Genomic DNA, 23,314 nt, shown 5'->3' on the forward strand with positions numbered 1-23,314 from the left:
GAAATCTGGCGCAGGCAGTGGGCTGGTCACTCACTAGTGACAAATGCACACTTCGAAAAGTCCAGGAAGAGAGAATATTTTAACTTGGTGTCACAATACACGAGTATGTGTACTGAAACATTTAGCAATAATATTCTGGTGTGGGGGAACATATTTTATTTCAACATTCTCAGGATAACAAATGATCACTGCTACTTACACTACAGGACTGAAACTTCGGCCTCTGAATAGGAGATCCAAAACAAACGAAAAGGCTCAAAATTGTAATCACTTTTCACTTAGTCCTATTTAATGACCGTAATAAAATAATGATTATCTGACTTGCCACTATGAACGCCAAGATCTAAATTGACAACACTAATAAATATTTCACTTACACTTACAGTATCATCATGGTACTACAGACTAATTATTCCGTGCTGACATCAAAGACACAAGTTATTTGAATACGCAAAATCAAATTAACACGCACTGTCACTGCATAATTCACCTCATTTAAAAGATGCATCCAATGTCTGATAGAGGTTTGTTAACGTGTTTTGTTCACGGTACTCCCAGTATCGAAGTACATATACTCACAGCTGAGTAGATAACACACACAAAGCAGGTTAACTTTGTTAATTGAAGTATCATTACGCCATGTAGTGCAACTCTCTAACACATAAACGGAACAGACCTAGTGACACCTACAAACACAATCTGCTTGAAAAATAAAGAATTCCGAGTTCTGCAGTGTAAACAGCGATTATTTACTTCAAAAACATTAACCCTTGTAATGGCTGAGTTGTCTTCTTTGATTTACCACCGAATATTCAAATATTATTTAGGCGACTTTAAGCTATAAAAATTGAGTATCTTATTGATGCTGATGTGGCTACAAAACACTCGCACGAGAAAAATGCAAATGAAAATATTAAAAAATTGTGAATATAAGAAACGTATAAGAAAAAGAAAGGTCTTTGCCATTCTTTTAAATAAAAAAATGGTTGACCTCAACATGAACTGAAGAAGAAGTGAATTGTACCAAAATCACCCACAAACTGCAATTTTCATAAACACAACTGCAGTGACGGTGGAAGACCATTTGAAGTTTGTGAAAACTAGATAAAAATGTTATTCAATTTTTTTTTAGAAAAACTATTGTCAAGAAGAAAATTCATGGAGAAACTAAAAACATTAAAACATGGAAGACATTACCAACCTATATAAAACCCTGAGAGTGAATATAAGGAACACGATATGTACACTGGGAACTTTTGTTTTGCAATATCATTTTTACCCATGGTTAACAGCTTGTAACAATCTGAGAGAAACTGATTTGCTGGCCATAATTGATCTTCCAAAAATGTTGAAATGTTTTGGATTTCAAACTTATGACTTACATGCTGCACGAAAAGAAAAACATGAATGAAGATTTCTGTCTTCTGGGTTATTGCGCTGTGTAGTCTGATGACGGAGGCAGTATGACCTCTGAAACGTTGGTTAACATCGACCAGACTACACAGCGCAATAACCCAGAAGACAGAAATCTTCATACTCACCGCTGTGAGAACCTCAAGTCTTACAAAAACATGAATCTTACGCCAAACATGTACGGTACACACTGGTCATTCTTTATTTAAGTCTCCAAAGAAATTATGAGCTTCTGGAGATCCAACTTACATTTAGTAGTTCAGAATATAATAAAGGAGTTTATAAAAATTAAGAAATATTGAAATGGGTGACATGACTTGTCTGCAGCCAGATCAAGAACTACCATTTAGAGGTCATGAATTATCTGAGTTGCCCCTTGACAGAAGTAATTGTAAAGAATATTTCAAAACTGCTAGAACATTATGAACCTCTGCTGAATGACCTTTTTCAAAGGCACATCTCTGGCCATTGAAAATAATTTGTTAAAAGCCCTCCATGAAGTGTTGCTAGTTGACATTTCAAGACAAATTCAGGAACCACCTAATATTGGATGAAACTTCTGATTTTCATTTTGCCATGAGGTACATTCATGATAGTAACAGGTCTTTCTGCTCAAACCCTTTCTCTCTGTGTTCGCAAATTCTTACATTTTGGTTCATACATTACAGACAGGTCTGGGTATAGATTTTATTCACAAAATAAAAGAAATTCAAAGTTACGTGCAAAATGAACATGACACACTTCTCAATTTTCTAACAAGAACCAGGGAAATGAACAAGGCAAAACCTGACACAGAAAATTCTGCAGAAGAGAAGTACAGAAAACTTTTCTACAAAATTACTGCTACTACATAAGTGCAAAATTTTACATACATAAGTTTAAGGCTGCCTTTCCCGAACAGCCATAGCACTGAATGGGGCAAACCAAAAAATTAAGCAGACATCACACAAAATACGAGGTGCGATCGGAAAGCTTCAAGACTGTGTCAACAGAGGGCGAACCGGATGTAGTACGAGCTTCTGCCGCTAGGGGGTGCGGCCTACATTCATAGTGAATCAGTGTGCCATCCGGCATCATCGAATTAGCATTTGTTTCTTAGTTACGGGCGTTTTGGTAGTGCATTACACCGACCCTCCTGTGATTTCGGAATGGCGTGTGCATCAAATTTTGCCAAAGACTCGCCAAAACGGCTACGGAAACCTATGAAATGCTAAAGCAAGCATTTGGGGAGTCCGCAATGGGTCATGCACAAACTTTTGTGTGGCATTCACGTTCTAAAAATGGCCGAACCTCTGTCGATGATGACGAGCGTTCTGGACGACCATCTTCGAGCACAACGCCCGAAAATGTTACGAAGATTCGGCAGGCCATTCACGAAGATCGACGTCGTACCATCAACGACTTGTGCGACATTGTTGGGATAGGCTATGGGACCTGTCAGCTGATTCTAAAGGAAGAACTCCACATGCGACACATCATGACAACGCGCAAGCGCACACCGCCCTCAAAGTTCGACAGTTTTTGGCCTCAAACACCATGGCCGTCATCCCGCACCCTCCTTATTCGCCGTGTGACTTCTTCCTCTTCCCAAAGATGAAAATTCAGCTAAAGGGAAGGAGATTTGAGACGATAGAAGAGATTCAGGCAGAATCGCAGATGGTGCTTGACAGGCTGACAAAGGAAGATTTCCAGGGATGCTTCCAGGCTTGGCAGTGGCGCTGGGATCGTTGTGTTCACTCCCAGGGGAACTACTTCGAGGGTGATGGATGAATTTAATACCTGAGATAAGTGTACGGGTTTTTATACGCGCAGTCTGGAAACTTTCCGATCGCACCTCGTATCATTGCTGGGTAAAAACTCAGAGCACTGAGAAATAAACAGTCCATTCTTCTCTGTCATTCCAGTGCATGGCACATGACGGCACAAACTTTGTGTTATGAGTCACTAAATTCACCAACTGATACTAAGACGAGAACAAAAATATGATCTGAGACTGTTGAAACCATAAGTATTGCAACTGTGTTTGTCAGCATAACTGTAAGTAGTTACACAGGTGGTTGAAATTAACGGACAATGAAAAATATTAAGAACTGAAACAAATGAGAGGCCTCTGAAACAACCACGATGTCCTTGGAAGGACATCAGACACAGTATGGAAGAGACTGGAATAATGTTTACATATTTCTCAATGTGAGATTACAGACTGCAGTGCACTTTTATGCAACACTACAAAGGTGAAATGATGTACAGAAATTAGAGGAACAGAGTTTAAGTACGTGAAATTTGAGGTTCTAACAGCATTTTAAATATGTTGATGCCAGAAAATGCTGTGAGAACTTGTAGGGAGACAAAAGTTCCTATGAAGTGTTTACTCCCACCATTGTCAGGGCTGATGATGTAGGCAGTAGTTTCTCTTAAGTGTAAGCAGTTACATGGCTTAACAATCTAGAATACCAACATCGACACGGAGTTCCACTGTCAGAACACACATGAAATTGTAGAAATATTGGTTAACGGATGACGTGAGTATCTCACCTGGTCTTTGAATGGTGGGTGTAGAAGCAAATGGGTCACTTGATTCTTGCACCATTCAATTCACATTCTGTTCACAAAAAGAAGAAAATCAAAATAACACCAGCAGTCAGTTCCATGCAACAGTTTGTTCAACAAACACATTCACACTTCTTATGGAGTGTTCTCACTACGATAACTCAACTCAAGTTTGAAGCAACTGTTCTTGAACTTGGCATTTCACATTCAACTGAAATATCCACCTCCTCCTGGTTGTGTCACAACCTGCTGTTAAGTCGTGCAACTAGAGTCTTTTCTGACTCACTGCTACTCACACCTGAGGCCATTTCACCTGCTTCAGTAGGAGAAGTAGATCTGGAATATAATTTAATGATGAACTCAGTAACCAAGAGTTGGTTCAGTGGGACTACCAGGAATAAGAATCTAACAAAATATACGTGGCAACACAGAAGTTCCCTGGTCTTTTATTCACTCTCTTAGTTCACTGTAGTTTTTGACAACACTTAATAAGACTTTGGGTAAACTGCTCAACTTCTTCCTGGCTGCTTTCGAACTGCGAGCTCTCCCAGTGAGGGAGGGTTTGCAGAATTACATTTATCAGTGCACTGGTGTGACCCCCCACATGGCTGGTTAATATTTCTGTTATGGGCACTGTCAAATGATTACGGCAACAATTTTATAGGATTAAGGTAGAACACGAGTCAGGAAACCAGGAACTGGCCCATTATCACAGAATACCACTGTAGTCAACACAGAACTAGAACATCGGTACACCGCTGATGATCACAACACACACTGGGCCAGCGGAACAACAGTATACAAGCAAACACTAAACATATATTACAATAAGAAATAATAAATGGCCACCCCATAATAATAAATGTTTAATGTTCCATGTAAAGCTGGTCCCAAGTTTACTTTTAGCATTATAAGGGAGAAACATCAGAACCACATTTCACAGGGCAATTGATTTTATACAATCCACAGACCATCCCATATTTTAAATTATTGATTTTAATTCTGTATCGTTTTTATTCTAATACTGCAACGTTCTGCATTACTGTTATTATCGTGAAGGGAAGCAACTGCCTGTCTGGAAATGCGTCCCATAGAAACCTGATCTTACAGCCCACAAATAATGCGAAGCAACGGACACAATTAATCTAGTGTCTGAGTGAACGAAATATCTGAGAAGAGTGTTCAGTGTCATTTGCCCACCATAAATCCTACATGGACTGTCTTGGGTTTCAACCCGGGCTCCCACATTGGGAACTCGGCAACTAACCACATGAGCTCTGTGGACTTTTTCTAAGGTCAGTTGATGAATACAGCCTGCAATGATGGAATTATACTTATGGGAATAAATTCAACGTTCCAAATATGATCTAAGTGTATCTTTAATCTCAATCTGTAAATGTAATATAATATATGCATGTTCTTCAGCTTTCATGGCGACTGTGTACAATAAAATCCTTTCGGGCTATCAGCCGCATCAACTGGTTAACCATTTGACGCGGCTGACAGCCGGAGAGGAGTTTATTGTAATGTAATATATTTAACATCACATAATTTTGTTTATTATTGTGACAGACAACACAAAATCCATTCCATAATAATAATTTTTGGTAGAGCCTAAAACTGGTTGAAGCCTGTAGCCATTTATCTTCTAAGTAGTTTGTTAGTTTCTTGTCAATTTTTCAAACATAAGTAATAAAATATCACTGATTGTGTGAGGCAATAATAAAAAGCATCATTACCTAACTTTATACTTTGCAATGCATATCTCCCTTACAAGCTTAAAAACCAATGGAGGTTGTTATCACTATGGTTGGGCGCTGCTCGTGGATTTCGTCCAGAGGAGGTGAAACAAATGAGAAACTGCAATACATATTACAGAAGTCACATCAAAGCAGGCAAATTAAAATGTACCGAAATATCCTTACTGCAGTGTTTATAAGACAACACAAATGTTATGTCTCTGATGATGATAAAATTGTGCCTTCACTGTAAAACAAAGACCAAGCTCATAGAAATTAAACAACTCTCTGTGCTGTGTTTGACTCTGAATGTTCAATACAGCCTATCTCAGTGGCCATCATCAGACCTCAATTGCCTCAGCGTTATCCAGATTATCAACATAAATTAATTAACGTATAATTTCAGGTCCTCGCAGCAATGATTATGGAGATGTTTTTCTTGTGGGCTGTAATGCAATCATGTGGCAGAAGTTTAACCACATTTCAGAGGTGCTTGCTGCCTCCATCATTAGCTCCCTAATGATGGAGGTAGCATACACCTCTGAAACGTCTGTAATCTTCTACCATATGACGGCATTACAACCCACAGGACAGCCACCTTCTTAAAAGGTACGTTTAAACATTTTCAACATGTTAAGTGGCTCGACCCCTGCGGAATGAACGGATGTCCAGACATCAAACAGCTGCAAATATATTGGAGGACAGGTGGGGTGCTAGAAGCGCCTCACTGGAAAAGTTCTCGTATGTTAAAAAATGTTACACGTGGCTAATGTCTGGACTAGCTGAGTAAATGCTCAGCTTCTAGAAAAGACTGTACTTCAAGGCATGAACAACCCATTATATTACTGATATCACTCTACAGTTCACAGTCATGACCATTATTTTGCTAATACCTGCCATCTTCATGCACTAAGCAAGTTAATAAGTAAGGCAGTGTGAATGTTGAATCTTACTTTGTGCACAATACCACAGTTACAGTACACAAATATCAGCCAAGGCCAAATCAGAACAGCAACACCTTTTCTAAAAGCAACAGAACATCAAAAATTAAACCTTATTCTCAAGCAACACAAACTACAATGTTGCAAATTTTTGTGCTGACCTTGAAAGTGTTATCAGTCTCGTGAGACTGTGTGCCCGGTAACCGAGGGTGAGCATCCACACCAAACTGGTCTTCATCATCATCGACAATGTTGTCATCGAGAAGCAGGAAGCCCTGATATCAGCCCACGTGGTGTTCTGTAGTACAAATCACAAGCTTTAATGGTATGGTACAGCGTGCTTAGTGCAGACTGAAGCCTGGCAAAGCAGACACGAGAGCACCTCAGTTTAAAAGACCTTCCAATCGTCAAGAGAGTATGTACAAGAGTCATCAAATGAAGTCTCTTGTGTAAATATAAATTGTGGTGCTCTCTAAGAGTTCTGCAATGTCACATTTACTGGGAGGGAAGTTTCAAGTTGTCAGATCATGCACTGAGAGGTTTCTTCTGAAATTCTGACCTCCCTGCAAGTTTTGCAGTTTCTTCCTAAGTCTCTTAATGTAATTCTACTGTGTAACTGCCAGTGTTTCCAGAATTATTGCACATGAGATGTTTCATTAGGAGCCATTCCCAGAGGGGCACAGGGCCTGGGTAAAGCAGTCTATGTGGGTCCATTCCATAAGATCAGTATCTGTAAGTTTTACTTTACTTTACTTAAACTGTGCATGTACTCTTGTCTCTATCCTATGGTTACAATTAAACCAATATGCTTTGTGTTTATTTTGTATCTACAGAGTGCTTAATTTATTCAGCATGAAATATATCATGCTTCACTCACCCCACCCTATGGATAGTCCCAATTATCTGACCTTCCATTTTAAATTTGCTGTTCCCAGGGAACATGAATATCCAATCTGTTTCCAAATGCTGAGACTCACTCAAATATCATCTGCTGGTTGTTTTCTTCTTCTGCTTCAAAAGGCATCTCTTGCTACAAAACCGCACGGCTCCACCAACCAGGTGCCTGCAAGAATCCAATTAGGACAACAGCTGCAATCAGCCACAGACACAATGGCCTCCAGAAACAGAAAAATTAAGAATATGATCAAACAGAGTTGTTTATTTCTTGCATCTGATGTTAACTTGAACAATTCTAAGAACAAACAGTTGCTTTCTTCGTAAATCAAAGTGACAAAGTAATTGTAGCCACACATAAACTATGCTGAGTTTTCTATATAATAAAAATCTGATCCCAGGTTCTTCAATGTGGTTGGACAGACTGCCATCTAACACAAACAAACAAGCTAGCAGGAGTATTTTTTTAAAATTTCAGTTGTTTAAGCACTTATGATTGATGACTCTGGTACGTACTTATCTCATTGCTGCAAGCTTAATTACATTTCTTATCAAAAGAAGTTGTTGCAAATTTTGTTGTGTACTTTAGTACAAGAGGTGAATGTCATACTATATTTAACATTCAAATTTCAGTTTGTGTCTTGGATGTTAACATCTTCGTCTATGTTTTGAAGAATAATGGAGACAACATAAACAATTACAGCTAATTTTTCTTGCAACACCAGACAAACAAACGTAGAATTAAGAAGTGTTATTGAGTACTTCAGATTATCTCCAGTGTTTGTGATTTAAATTCCACTTTCTTACGAATATGCATTAGCCAATCGACCAGATACCAGGCAGGCGACTGCACCAGATTCAGAAACCACTAGTGGTTCAGTTAAATTAAACTGTATCATGGTAGCGAAAAGTGCGCTTACTGACGCTGCATCAAATAAAGTGACAGCACGGATGGATTCTGTCCTACAGAACTCGATACTCTTGCCAACGTTTTACTCAGAAACCGTAAAACACGTAACTAAGCAACTGAGTTGGGCCCTAATTGTCCTCTGCTCAAATACAGCATCTACAATCTCAGAATAAAATAGATTTATATAATAGATGGACCAAAGCATAATGTTTCTGTTCTTGCGAAGACATTTGAGGAACTGAGGGTACAAACCCGAAAACTGTCTTGAATTGTAGTCCCACTAAAGAACCCGAGTCCTGAGTCCACTTCCTAACACACGGCGACGCGCATCTAATTACCTGGCATATGAAGAGTTTTCAGGCTATAAACATTGTCAAATATTGTAATAACTTGTCGAGGCCGACACTCCGATATTCTTACGTAAGTTTGAAACTGGGGGTTTGTTCGCAAACAGTCTGAGAGTAAATATCACGATTTACCCCTAATCTGGCAGGTGATTATTCTCTGAGGCCAGTGAGAAAATACGCGAAGGTCGGAACATTCTTTTAAACATATTTGAAAAAAGTTGTCCTACTAAAACAGAGAAAAAAGTTGTTGTTTTTTTGAGACAAAAACTTAAAATTAAACAAATAAAATTAATCAATATACGCAACGCAAGATGTACAACAGTTTTTAAAATATATTAAAATTGATAGACCTGATGATGATGTAATACACATTGAAACATGTCGTCGATAACAAAAAATGTAACAAGATGCAGTATCTACTGAGAATGTTATAATTTTAAGTAATTTTAAACAACATTATTTTAAGTTTGTGTATAGACGGAAAATAAAATATTGTATCAGTATGAAAGAAATATCAGAAATATTCTTGTAGTTAATGACCACGTTTACCCGTTATTGTTTTTGAGGTTAAATAAAACAAATAAATATACATATCACCAAAATCACAAGCAGTCCTGCATAACACTCCACATAAGTACTCATCTTGAACATTTATGTAAGTTACTAGACAGTTCACAATAACAACAAATTATTTGTTCACTCAACATCAGGATTTCAATAGATACGTTATAATTTGTGTGACCAAATTTCATCATCTAATTCCCTTAAACATGCTCGGAGCAGCCTTAGAGTCTCTTATCTCTTTCTTCTTCTTCTTGATAGGATGAGGAGCAAAACATTTCCACAATCTTAAAGTTTCATCTGCACCAGCAGACAACACTGTGCTTCCATCTGGAGACAGCCAGTTGCAATACCAGTTAATTCAGCAACCTGAAATTAATTCAAGACTTGATTTAATTAACTTAATCAATGCTCTCATTTTACTGATAAAATTACGCAAGGACCAGTTCTCCAGCTTTGGGGTTTGGCAATAAACTCTTGCAGTAAAAATACAAACTGACTCTGCCCGCAGAAGGTGGTACTGGTATTCGCATTGTGTTAGTGTTTTGTTTGGACGACAAGATACAGTCTGATATTTAGATGAAAAATATTTTATGGAAATACTTTATAAATTTGTACGGGGACCACAGAAGTTATTAATGTCTGTGGTTCCTGTACAAATTTAAAATATTCACCCAGTGCAATGATGAAAATAAAAGAGTTTCAATCCAAATTTAAGGATCATAATTCTTATGTTAAATAGTAAAATCCTGAACTACTAGATTAATGGCAGCAGAGATGCAATTTTTAAGAAGCAAAGACTGAAATACTAAAAGAGATAGGATAAAAAATTTAAAAAAATGAAAGAGAATCTAAGTTAAATGCCATGGAAGAAAAACTAACAAAGAACAGAAGGAGATGGTATGGGCAATGGTTTATTAAGAATGAATAATAGACAAATCCCAAAGAGGGCTTTGAACATGAAAGTGAAAGGTAAATGTTCACAATGGAGGCTGTGATAAAGATGGGAATGACAGGTTAAAAAACACAACAGAGAGAGAAGGAAGGTCAAGAGGAAGAAACATAGGAGTTGTGGGAAGGCAGACACAGATGGCTGGACATGGCCATCAGACTTCAGAGCAGAAATATCTTGGGAGGAAGAAGTACCTTTCCCCCTAAAACAAAATGGAGACCGAATTGAGAGGCCAGGAAAACCACCCCATTTTCTTCTTTCATTCCCTCAAGCACGGCAGAGTAAAGGTGAAGGGAACAATATCAAAATAAACATAAATTACAAATTTTGCCGTGACAGTATTGGAAAAACATTTTCTGAGATTTCAGGTTCTCATGTTGGTGCCATTTACTGCGGCATAAATACGTATACTGACCCATGGTTTATGATGAAGCAAATTGAGAGTGGGGGAAGAAGACTTTTGGTTACAAAATATTTGTTAATGGGTGCCTGACTGGGCATCAGAAACATCATGTTCTTCGTGCTAAACACTAAGTCAGACAGGAAGACAATAAACAATTATATATGTATAATTTTAAAATACATAAAAATATCCTGAGTGAACATTCGTTGACATCCCCCAATACAAACCTTTCAGAAATAACCAATTCATTTTCAGTCGCTTCTCTATTAACATTTCATCTCACTAAAATTATGATCATTTACCTTTGTCATTGATGGATATTTTCACATAATTAGTTGATTATTTGCGTAACCATGACCTGAGATGAGTTCTCTGTATGTAGCTGACCACTGAAGACCACATACCTGTAAGAAATTTTTTACAGTGTAAATATTTCAGTGGATTCAAGGAGGTAACAAAATTCACTAAATAACCCAGTCCAGGGAGACAAATGACTGACAGATTTAAAAATTCAAGACAATTATGAACTAAGAGGATGAAAAGATGTTTAACACACATATCGAGACTTTTCATTCATAAACCTTCCCTTAGTGGTAATAATGTCTAACAAACAGAAGACAGTAGTTGAATATGAAGGTAATATTACAAGTTTCAACAAGATAATCATGCAGTAGTTAAGCAACAGTCCATACATTTCAGATGTTTGTAAATTGACAAACACAAGTCACGTTAATTATTTGTTATAAAATCTTCTCAAATGACCAGACATGTCAATGTGGAGTGAAAAATCAATGTTTCAGATACTAGCTCCGTCTCCATTATCAGTGTCTCTGAAATGCTGGTTTTTGACACAACACGAACATGGCTGAATAGATTTTTAAATAAAACAATAATTATCCACTTAATAACCATAGATGTGCTACTGTACCTACCAAATTTAACAGTGCATCAGCCTAAGCAGTTCGTATTTTCAATAGTCATGGCAGTCAAGGGGTCATAAATACAGTAAATATCCAGGCCTTACCTGAGACTTGGTGTCGATGGTGTTCAAACAACAACCAGTATTGCAGTTCCAAAAGCGAATGCATCTGTCAGCTGTTCCACCACCGCTTGCCAATATGCTCGGCTGCCATGGGCACCATGCCAATGCCTTCACAGCTGCTTGATGTGCACTACAAACAAACACTGGAAATTACAACACAGCAGGAAAATAAGCATCTCTCTATTGGAATGGAATGTCACAATTTTTGCAGTGCAATTCTACTAAACTGAAAACGTGTTTGTCTTTCCCTTGTGAAAATCATTTGTGTGTCTAGAGCAATGATGGAGATGGTCCCTGAAACACTGGTGATTTTTAATCAACTGATGTGATTGACAGTCCAAGAATGTTTGACTAAAATACAATCAAGTTACCAATACTGGAACAGTTTCAAGATACAATATATGTCTACAATCACATTTTATTATTTTATTGGAATTTATATGATAGAGTACGACGTCCACTCATCTCACAAATACGAAATTACATCATCAAGTATCGACTTACCTGAGAGAGTATAATGGCTGGGGTTGTGAAAAAGCCTGTCCTGCCACAACTGGCCATATGTAAAGCATATTGTCATTGCCACCACTAGCTAGGTATCTGCCATCTGGAGACCACTTTAGTCCACACACCTGAAAACAGTGAAGTTATCAATAACACATCTAATATAAATGACGTTATGGCCATGGGAGTTTTCTCAAGAGACTGCATACATGTGAATATTTTAATCTAAAACCAGAGGTTAAGAGGGATGGGAAGGGGAAAATGCACATTTGTCAACATGACATAGCATTTTAGTAACACTTATCTGAAACATTGCCTTTTTATAGTAGTCTGAAATCAGACTTTGCAGCTTCACTTTAACTGCAAGGAAGATGGACAGTCTGGAGCTAGAGAGAAGTTGGGTAAGGAGAGAGATTATAAGTGGCCCTTTTAGGGCTCTTTTCAATAGGTGTGGACCATTTCCAACTTCCTTCTTCATTCCTGGTCTCTGGCTGGACAATCACCATGGCCTGGTCCTTTTCCTAACCCTATATAAACCAACCACTTCTCACTTCAGCCTTTGGGTTGGAGACAGTACGTTCCTCTGAAACACTGGTTACTGCCTACAAGTTCACTCTGTCACAGCCCATGATTAGATATGTAGGGGCCTGTCTCTGCAAGTGGTATGGGAGGTTACTAATTTCTTGAGATGAGGTATAGTGCAAGGTTTCTTGCAGCGACTCCAAGCGAATAAAGTATCTTCATCTTGTGTTACTGTAACAACGAACTTGATTTGTGGAAGGGGTGTCGAGATTTGTAGCATCAGTGTTCCTTCCCAATACTATAATCTTTTCCTGCCATGAATATGTCACTACCCTGTACAGAAACTCAGGTCCCTGCAGTTAACAGCATAAGTTATGGCATGACCTTTGATGTGGTGGGGAGGGATAGCAGACCAGGGTACTGTTAAAACTGGCCTACATAATGTTTGTAGTTTGTCAGCAGAAGTGATTAAATGGTGGGTAGTAGACCTTCATTTAGTGTTGTGGGAATGAATCTGTCTGTGAACATGCCAATGGATTCTGCATAGTTAGCACAAACTATTGGCTCCATCCTCCGGGAGTTCTCTATGCACGGTTTCTCACCTCTTGTGTATGAGAAGAAAACCCAGCCACACTGTGATCTCTAAGTCGAACATCATCGTGAATGATCTGACCACTAGCAGAACCACTGCTCAGAATGTAGGAATTCCACGACAGAGAGCTGACACGTGCCGAGTGACTGCCCATGGTATGTACTCGCTTCATGTTGCTGCAATCCCACAACTTTAAAAGCAAAACAATTCAATTAATCATTTTGAGTATTCTAAAATTACAAAACAATGAGAACCCAAAAATATTCATTCATATGTCATGAATGAGAGCAGAACTTTTTTTTTTAAAATGGGACAGCAGATAAAGGAATGCATAAGGCACTAAACATTTGCAATTCCTGAACTACTATTACTACCACTATCATTATTACTTATTATTTTCAAACCACAAACCAGGCTCAAATCTCATCATCTTGTTGCTGTCATTGTTTCCTAATTACTTCTGATCTCACACAGCCCACGAAGTGCCAACTTATTGTTTACTACAGTAATACTGTTCACATAAATAGTTAAGAGAAAGAAAAGTACTTTCCAGAATAAATATCCATACAAACTACTAGCAAATGTTTTCTTCACACTGTGACTGTGTTCAATGAGGAGCTGCTACATGACATTTCGTGATTGTCATTTTGAACCGTGCTCTGCTCTTCAACCACGTTATTTAAAATACATTTTACCATCTGATTGTTCCTTATACCAATAACACCACCATATTTATATGAATATAAGCTATGTGCATACCTAAGTCACACCTGAATTTCAATAAGATATAATTTGCAAGCTGCATCAAAACTTTTAAATTAATTTTCCCTCAGGTACCAGTGATTTTCTCTTTTCAGAAAAACAAAGGATGTCAGTTTCTCCAAGCACCTACTGTTATTCTAAGTTAGTCCATAGCCACCACTCATTTTGAATGTTTAACGTCAATATTGTCACATTGGTAGTCATATCAAAGAATACAGGTGTTTCATCTACACTTTCCACTTAAGTTGAAGGTAACATCTTGCAAGAGCAGGCAATTTACATGCTGCTAATTCTGTTAGTGGATAAATATATACTTTTTGGGTAATAAAACAAACCTGTATAACTCCCATACTTGTTCCCACAGCAAGACAATCTCCTTCTTGCATCCAACTCAGAGAACACACAGACTGAGCAACTTGTGAATATCACCAGTACCAGCATTCCACAGATACACACGGTGTTAAGAGCAACTGCCAGAATGTTGTTCGGACTCCAATCGACCAGGTTCAGATCTGAAATAACAAGGACTATTACAACAAAATCTATGATTCAAATTTGAATAAAATTTTTAAAGAGGCACTGTGTATTATGCATAACCAAAAACTGTGCAGCTGTAAAAATACATTACCTTTTTCAGAAAAGCCTCAAAATTTAATGGGTTATCTCAGATTCAGATACAACTAATTATTTCCACTGAAGGACATTCTCTGTATGAACACACACATACAGAGAAAAATAAAAACAATGGAGATATGTATGAGGTAAAAGACCTTTTACAACGTAACAGAACAATATGTACATATACTCTGACTGCAAAAACATGTAAGGTGAACCAGATTCAACACATTGCTTGAGTGGTGTCCATTGTACATTAAGTCATTTACACAGGGTTTGTGCACACAATATATTCAAAACTGCATCACACAAATGTTCATTATGTGGAGAAAATCACCAGATTATTGGCTAGGGTTCCTGAAAATAAACTGTACTGAAGTGCTGATTTGTTATGGTAATATTATAAATAAATGTATCCACTAAAACCACCATAAGTGGCACCAAGGGTTTCCTTCAAATAAGTTGCATGAAATAATGAAACTCCGTCAATCTTGTGTAAATGCCCTTAATTGACACATAAGGATTAATCAATACAAACCCTGACTTCCAAAATATTCTCTTCAACCAGAAATGAAATGCCTTGAATTATAACCTAATATCAATGGATTAGAATAAGCATCATAACTGCAGTGTATAATGTCACCTTTCAGAAAAAGACTGCCGAAAGGCTGGAACACCTTCAACATTCGATACGATTTATTCTCAAAAACCAAAATCATGCTATTACTCAGAATAAAATAATGTTCATTCATAGATAAGGCTCTGGTCTCGCTTCCATCATATTTATGAATCAATTACAAGCATTAGCTGTCTGCTTTATTACTACATAGGTAATTGAGATGAGGGAAGAAAAATTTACCAGCTTCTCCCTGCTCTAAGTCAATTCTTTTTAAACTTCTCTTTGAGACAACCATTAAGTGTTATAGTCAAAACAAATCACTTGCGCTTGGCACATGAAAGAGGCCTACGTTCCACTCTAAACCTAAAGTTTGAGTCTTGATTGTTGGGCTTTCAGACCTTGTCCATTGACCCATTTAGGGGCTTAATCATTACAAACATCTGAATTTGATTTCTTACAAGATACATAAATACCAACACCAACTTACAATAGTCATCCACAATGTCAGGAGCATCAAGAATTCGATCTGGAGTTTGTGATATATATCGAGTTGAACTTTTTGTTGATGCTGGTGCCTTGGAATTGCTATACACGACTTTCAGAGGATTCAAAAATCCCTGCGTTGAACATACATAAAAGATTTATATCTTAACTGCGTCATGTTTGTGTTTAATCAATATAATAATTTATTCACCGTCCATACACAAACTTAAAATGTTGTTAAAATTTACTTAAAATTACATAAAATTACAACATTTTTTAGAATTAGATCTTGATACATTTCACATTTGACGACATGTTTCGGTGTATTACACCATCATCAGGTCAATCAATTTTAAAAACTGTTTTAAAAGCTGTTGTACATCCTGCTCCGCGTATATTGATACGTTTGACTGTTTTGATTTCTTCCTTTTAATGCTTGGATGTTTATATCTGTAAAATTAATTTTCAAATCATGATTTTTGGAATTGACATAGGAAATATAAATTTACAAATTTAAAATTTAAAGGGTTATTACCGTAATACAATGTAGAAGGATCATAATATAGTAGTAGATGGTAGTAAACATACCGGGTTGTAAGTGATGCGGTATGTTTACTACCATCTACTACTATATTATGATCCTTCTACATTGTATTACGGTAATAACCCTTTAAATTTTAAATTTGTAAATTTATATTTCCTATGTCAATTCCAAAAATCATGATTTGAAAATTAATTTTACAGATATAAACATCCAAGCATTAAAAGGAAGAAATCAAAACAGTCAAACGTATCAATATACGCGGAGCAGGATGTACAACAGCTTTTAAAACAGTTTTTAAATTGATTGACCTGATGATGGTGTAATACACCGAAACATGTCGTCAAATGTGAAATGTATCAAGATCTAATTCTAAAAAATGTTGTAATTTTATGTAATTTTAAGTAAATTTTAACAACATTTTAAGTTTGTGTATGGACGGTGAATAAATTATTATATACATAAAAGAGTTTATAGTACAATGGCATGAAAAAATTGCCAAGCAGAATTCAATATTAGAACTATTTATAAGCTTAACAAATTGATTACAAACAATACATAAAAAATATTCAAACAGTTGTGTGTGCTCCAAAATGTAAAATGGGCACAGCATAAATAATTTTTATTTTGGTCACACATATTGACAGAATATCAAGACAAATTGATTTCTTTTAAAAACTACATCTAATAAAATATTTAGAAACAGTTTTAAAGTCAGATTATAAATTGTAGTTATAGCAGAACTTCTCAAGTGATTTACAAGATGCCTATTAATTTTCAGAACACATTGTTCAAATAACAGCTACTTTTAAAACACAGGAGTTGGAACATTTATATTACACGGTGAACAAAACTTTTTAAATAGAAGCTAAATTATACTTTTGGTTACTCTCCACATGCAGCAAAGAAACATTCTGCAGGCGATTACACGAAGGAAAGCTAACTGGCTGGGACATATTATGAGAAGGAATGGATTACTGAGTGATATCATCGAAGGCCAGATTGAAGGAAAGAGAGGACTAGGAAGAAGACTGATACAGCTAACCGACGATCTGAAACAAGGAAAGAAGATGAAGTTCCAGGAATTAAAACGAGAAGCTGAGAATAGGGAAAACTGGAGAGCTCTTTTTGGGCAGAGCAATGGACCTGTCGTAAGACAAAACACTGAATAATAATAACCACATGCAGCTCTAAAATATTTCAATGTGAAGACATTATTAGATTAAGTTGTTTAATTTTAACTTGTAGGTGCTAAAGTCCTGTTAATGAATTCAGAAGTTCTCTGGCTAACAAAAAACTGATTTAAAAATAAACACTGATAAAACTAAACACACGAGCAATCTAGCCCTATAAAACAAGCAACAAATCACCTGAAAATGATCCAGAATTGAAGTATCTGTAACCGACACACAGATATGAGATTCCTGACACAAATAAGAAGATGTTATGTGTTATTTGCAGTGTTCAACATGCTACTTTGGGTTTTACTGTATGTGCTGATGTTCCACACTGTAACACTAATTCTCTCAGTTGGAAGCAGTAAGATTAACAATCGTTGTGTTGAGGCAATCAACTAAGATATACCTGTTGTACCACAATGAAACAGAAAACTAGAATCCTTACATCAGGCCCCCCTGGTGCTTTGTTCTTGTACGACAGAATCCCCATTTTATTAACATCTCCACCATAAAGATTCTCTGACATGAAGCGCTGGAATTCTTTCTGTGAAGGGTTTATCAATTCATCATCTGGTTGTTGTTCCTGGGTCACCTGACAAGGAATAACATCAACTTCATATAAATTCAATTTAGTTAAAATTACATTATAAATATGAAATAACAGTTAACTCTACACAGGCAAATTTTGATTTCACACCCCCCTCCCCCAAAGCTCGAACCCCATTTTTCTTTGTTATTCTGACACACACTGACATGAATAATGAACGTAACTTTCGCAGGTAGTCACCCACTTCTCAAAGCAATGCATCATGGCACATTCCTCAAAATCGCTTGAACCACCTACAAGACAACATTTTAAACAGTGCCTATATACTACAGAAATACCAGCAAACATCACGTGTTTAGTGACTCAACACAGTTCTCAAACATTTCACGTATCACGATGTAATCTCTCAAGGTCCACAACCATTACAACCTGCATGTTTCATAAACACCAACATATTTATTACCTTATAATGTGCAAGTTCAAAATTGGTTGCACACCTAACAGGAATAAATCGATCACCACCGATCGGAATCTTGGATCTTTTGCCTGATGATGGTGTTGTTGAATATGAACAAGCACCTGTTAAAATACAGGAAATGGTTAAAATACTATTTAACAATAATATACACATAAACTATAGACTCCCAAATAAAATACGAAAAGACATGAAGCATAAATTTCACTGACACATTTAATATTTATTTTAATTTGTCATCTATTATGAATCTTACAGGAATCGCCTTTTATCGGCCACACAAAAACCCACAGCCAATAAACCGGCTTGCCAATTTGTAAATAACACACACCAATCAACAGCATATTTGTCATACCACTATTAACCCTTTGGCCACTACTTGCAGGACATCCCTCGTTAGCACAGACCTTACCTCATAGTTTTGCCCAAGATATTCCATGATGGCAATGGACCCTCCTCTGACTTTATCACCACTGAGTCTCTCTAATACAAAATGTCATTTTCCATGATCTTTATTTTTACTTGATACTATATTCACGGTCTGGCTCCTATAAACCTAGCCCCATCCACCCAATTGGCATATTCATTGCCCTGATGAAACGTTGGTAAACATCGACCAGACTACACAGCGCAACAACCCAGAAGACAGAAATCTTCATACTCATCGCCCTGATGCCGGAGGCAGTATGACCTCTGAAACGTTGGTTAACATCGACCAGACTACACAGCGCAACAACCCAGAAGACGGAAATCTTCATACTCATCACCCTGATGACGGAGGTAGTATGACCTCTGAAACGTTGGTTAACATCGACCAGACTACACAGCACAACAACCCAGAAGACAGAAATCTTCATACTCATCACCCTGATGACGGAGGCAGTATGACCTCTGAAACGTTGGTTAACATCGACCAGACTACACAGCGCAACAACCCAGAAGACAGAAATCTTCATACTCATCGCCCTGATGATGGAGGCAGTATGACCTCTGAAACGTTGGTTAACATCGACCAGACTACACAGCGCAACAACCCAGAAGACAGAAATCTTCAGACTCACAGCTGTGAAAACCTCAAATCTTACTCTACAGACTTGATTGTAAAAGCCTGACTGAGAATCAAACCTAAGTTGCCTGCACCATAGCCAAACAACTGCTACAAACTGAGTTATGGCAGACAATGCAGGGATGCCTTCTGCAATAACAGTAAAGCAAGAGGAAAATAAAACTGTTTTTTACAAAGAAATTGTAAAGTATCAACAAATATGTTGGCCAGGAAGTCACAGGAGGGTCCACAGCAATACCGAAAAACAGGCCAAAAGTGGTGGGAATCAACTGACCAGATTCCCTTGTAACTTCACTAGAAGGTAGTGCATACAGAGATTATTTTGATATCAATTAGAAACTTCTGAAAACCTTAATTTCACATTATACAAAACTCATGGCCTCTGGCTCAGTAATTCAGAGAAAGAAGAAAATTTTACTATTGCTAAGGAAAAAGCAGATTTGGACAAAGACTTAAGTTTCTGGTCCTAATTAAACATATATATTACAAGTAATGAACATATTTTATATATATACCTTACCTGGCGATTTCTTAGGTGTTTTTCCAGGTGTTTTCTTTGTAGCAATGGATTCCCCTGTCACATTGCACTTGTTTGGACTCTTCGATAAGGTTGCATTAAATGAAGTGGAAGCTGTTTTCTTGGATACATTCAGGCTTTTATATCTAATTAAAAGAAAATTAGTGTCATAATCAAAGTTTCATAAACTGAAATTACTTACCCTCTTAAGAATTACAGGAACAAATTATAAAGATTAAATCAGTTTTGCACTATAGTCAGATTTGTTGAAGCAAAGGATTCACGCAATATGAAATAAAGCTTAGAATATCTTCATACTGCATGGCACTGAAAGAAACAGCATTAATTTTTAAAATTCTACTTAAGCTATAAAACATACTAAATCATTTCCACAGACCACAAGAAACATTGCTTTCAGCCCTGTCACAAAAATAATTAAACAAAACTGCTAACAGCACTGCAAACAATGTTACTGCACACTCGCACCATATTCTATGCATAACTGAACACCACATGAAATTACCAGCCATTTGAAAAGTTAATCTTAATAATTCCCATTCTGAGAGATCAGATTCCATTTTTATTGCAATGAGGTCATTTTTATAAATGTTATAAATTGCTACAATAAGTTGACTGGGTATGTTACATGCCTTTAAAATTTCCATTAATTTGTTCCTGTTAACTGTGTCATCAGGAAAGCTTGCTTCAGAAATTCTTAATTTGTTTAATAATGAGTCAAACTTTAGATCAACATGATATTGCCATATATTGATCCTCAATATTCACTTCACAGATAAGTTTTACATTAATTTATTAGTTCTGCTTGGCTTAATATAACCACAACTTCCTATGACAACTGTTCAGCAATTATTAAATTCAGGATGCCTTCATAAGAAACAGTTTAAATGTGAAATTTCTGAAACCTTCAACTATACTGATTCGTTTAAACCAACTTAAATACCATAAAGAGCAAACCTTAAATCGGGGGCCTCAAGACACTCCTTCTGCCACCGTGGAATCGGACCTTTGGTTATTGGTTCATCCATTCTAACACTGTTCTTTAAATCATTCGCGAAAGAAAACTGCGACATGGTAGAAGGATGTATAGATACAACTGAAAAAAATGCGAATACTATAATACATGTTGCATAGTAATTTATACTTCTGATAATATTATCATATCACCATGTATCGTTAATATACATTACCACACTATTTCGATCTGCAGATTTTGAATACGTCCGTAATACGCAGAAAATAACTCTCAAAGACTAATTTCAAATCTGATACTATTATGTCGATTTCCGTTATACAATGTGACCAACTTATAAGAAATAAATTTTGTTATCTGTGCTGATATATCGTACGTGTTTGGCAAGTATGACCACTAATAATATAGGAAAAGCGCACAGGTGTGCATAAGAAAGTTTTCCTGTATCTAGTTCGTCATAATCCTTGCTATATTAATTGATGGATTTGGTTCTGTTTTTACATTTTGTTATGTGGTATCTGTCGCATCGTTGATCACATTCGCATTCGGGTCCTTGTTGGTGGTAGAGTTTCGTTTTATAAATCTTGTGATGGCAGCCGTGAACTGCCAAGCTTGTTATTGCGTGACGCATGGTTGGTTAGCCTGTCAATGCACGGTCGGTCATCGCGCTTGTGGTATAGAAATCCTGCCATGTTTCCACTTCCTTTCTTCAAGTAGTCGCGACGAGTTCTCCGTAGATGGCAGCAGTAGTCTGTAACGTAGATCTTCCATCAAGAACGTTTCCTTCGCTAGCTCATAGGCCAGTCTTGATGGCGCGTATTTTGAAATTCCAAGAGTAATGACAACATTTGTATCAAAAATTATATTCTTTGAATGTAATGACTGGGAAAATTTGCGACTATTCTTGTAAAAGTTACGATGAAATATATTACAATATACTATATTCCAGAAGGAATATTATAATATATAGTATTTTCCCTTAATTTTTAATGTAGTAGCTGAAATAAAATGCTGCTGTCCATCAACAAATGCAAGTATAATTTTTGTATTTAATGAATCATCCTACATACTCATATAGTTTTGTAATATATACTAATATGTATTTTTTAAACATTGTTTAAACAACTTTAATCTGTAGCTTCGCAGTGCTAGTTTACTGTGTGGTATTGCACTGGTTTTGTGTGCAGATAATTATAGGATCGAATACTGGTCGAGTTATGCTGCTTTCATTCTACGAAGATTTACTGAACACCAGCTCTGTGTTTTTCAAAATTATATTACCACATGTTTAGTGGCGCTAGTGTCTCTCCCACCTCAAAGATTTTGTCGTCCCGTTGGTATCATTGATTATAAGAAACTGAAAAGCAGGAGTTTAGGGTAACCTCTAATAGCGTAACGTCCATACCAAATTTCGTCAAAATCCGTCCCGTGGTTCTTCAGTTGAATCGTGCATTTTGTGCACATCGCAAAAAGAACGCTTAAAAATGCGGTCATAAACGGAACGAACCTAAATCCGATTTGGTAAGTGGGAAAACAGACGACAGATGGCTCACACATCAAAACGCTCGAAAAGCGACCCAAGGCGTTACACGGACAAGAAACCACTGTTAAGTTCGTGGCTTTGAAATCACAATTCACTTGAGCGTAATCGGTGAAAGCAAGCTGTTAGGTTATGTTAGGTCAGGACTGTTTCTCGACTTTAAGCCATGGGACAGCCTTTCAGCTGGAGGTCGAAATGATATTACGAGACTATCTGACGCAATATCGTGTCACCCACACAGACGTCTGCTTGTTTGCTGATTGAAAGCAAGTCGCTCGTCTCTTCAGATAAATAATATTCTTACGGAAAACGTAATTCTGTTGTTTCCGGTCGTCGTGATTCATGGATAAGCGGAGAACAATGAATCTCAGATTTAATCAAGTACACGGACATTCCTAACCCTAATAAGATTAATCGTGTAGAACGATACTTCGTAAGAAAGTTGAATTCGTACCGCGACGCGACGAGGTGAATAATCAGAGGGCGACCTATAAGATACGAATGAAACATGTTCCAGCGAATCACAAGTGAGGGATATAATATAGAAGATTTAGAATTAATCAATTTAAATTGTGATGTTATAGAATCTGTTACGATGTTCAAAGTTCAA

General features: G+C 37.0%; 1 pseudogene across 1 annotated transcript; it reads right to left on the reverse strand.

Moving 5' to 3' along the window:
- Positions 1-133: 133 nt before the first annotated feature.
- LOC147872892 (cell division cycle protein 20 homolog) lies at positions 134-21,498 on the reverse strand (annotated as a pseudogene). Its single transcript, XR_015536618.1, has 14 exons — positions 21,382-21,498; positions 21,149-21,287; positions 20,177-20,319; positions 18,579-18,694; positions 18,014-18,160; positions 15,854-15,983; positions 14,468-14,644; positions 13,381-13,560; positions 12,257-12,384; positions 11,735-11,882; positions 11,013-11,114; positions 7,621-9,724; positions 6,805-6,941; positions 134-5,823 (listed from the first exon to the last, which is right to left on the reverse strand). The product of XR_015536618.1 is annotated as a cell division cycle protein 20 homolog (transcript).
- Positions 21,499-23,314: the final 1,816 nt, after the last annotated feature.

The sequence above is a fragment of the Zootermopsis nevadensis genome, unplaced genomic scaffold (genome assembly GCF_977971745.1).
Source record: "Zootermopsis nevadensis isolate Lab colony 2312 unplaced genomic scaffold, Znev_1.0 Znev_ptg000023l, whole genome shotgun sequence".
Taxonomy (NCBI): Eukaryota; Metazoa; Arthropoda; class Insecta; order Blattodea; family Termopsidae; genus Zootermopsis; species Zootermopsis nevadensis.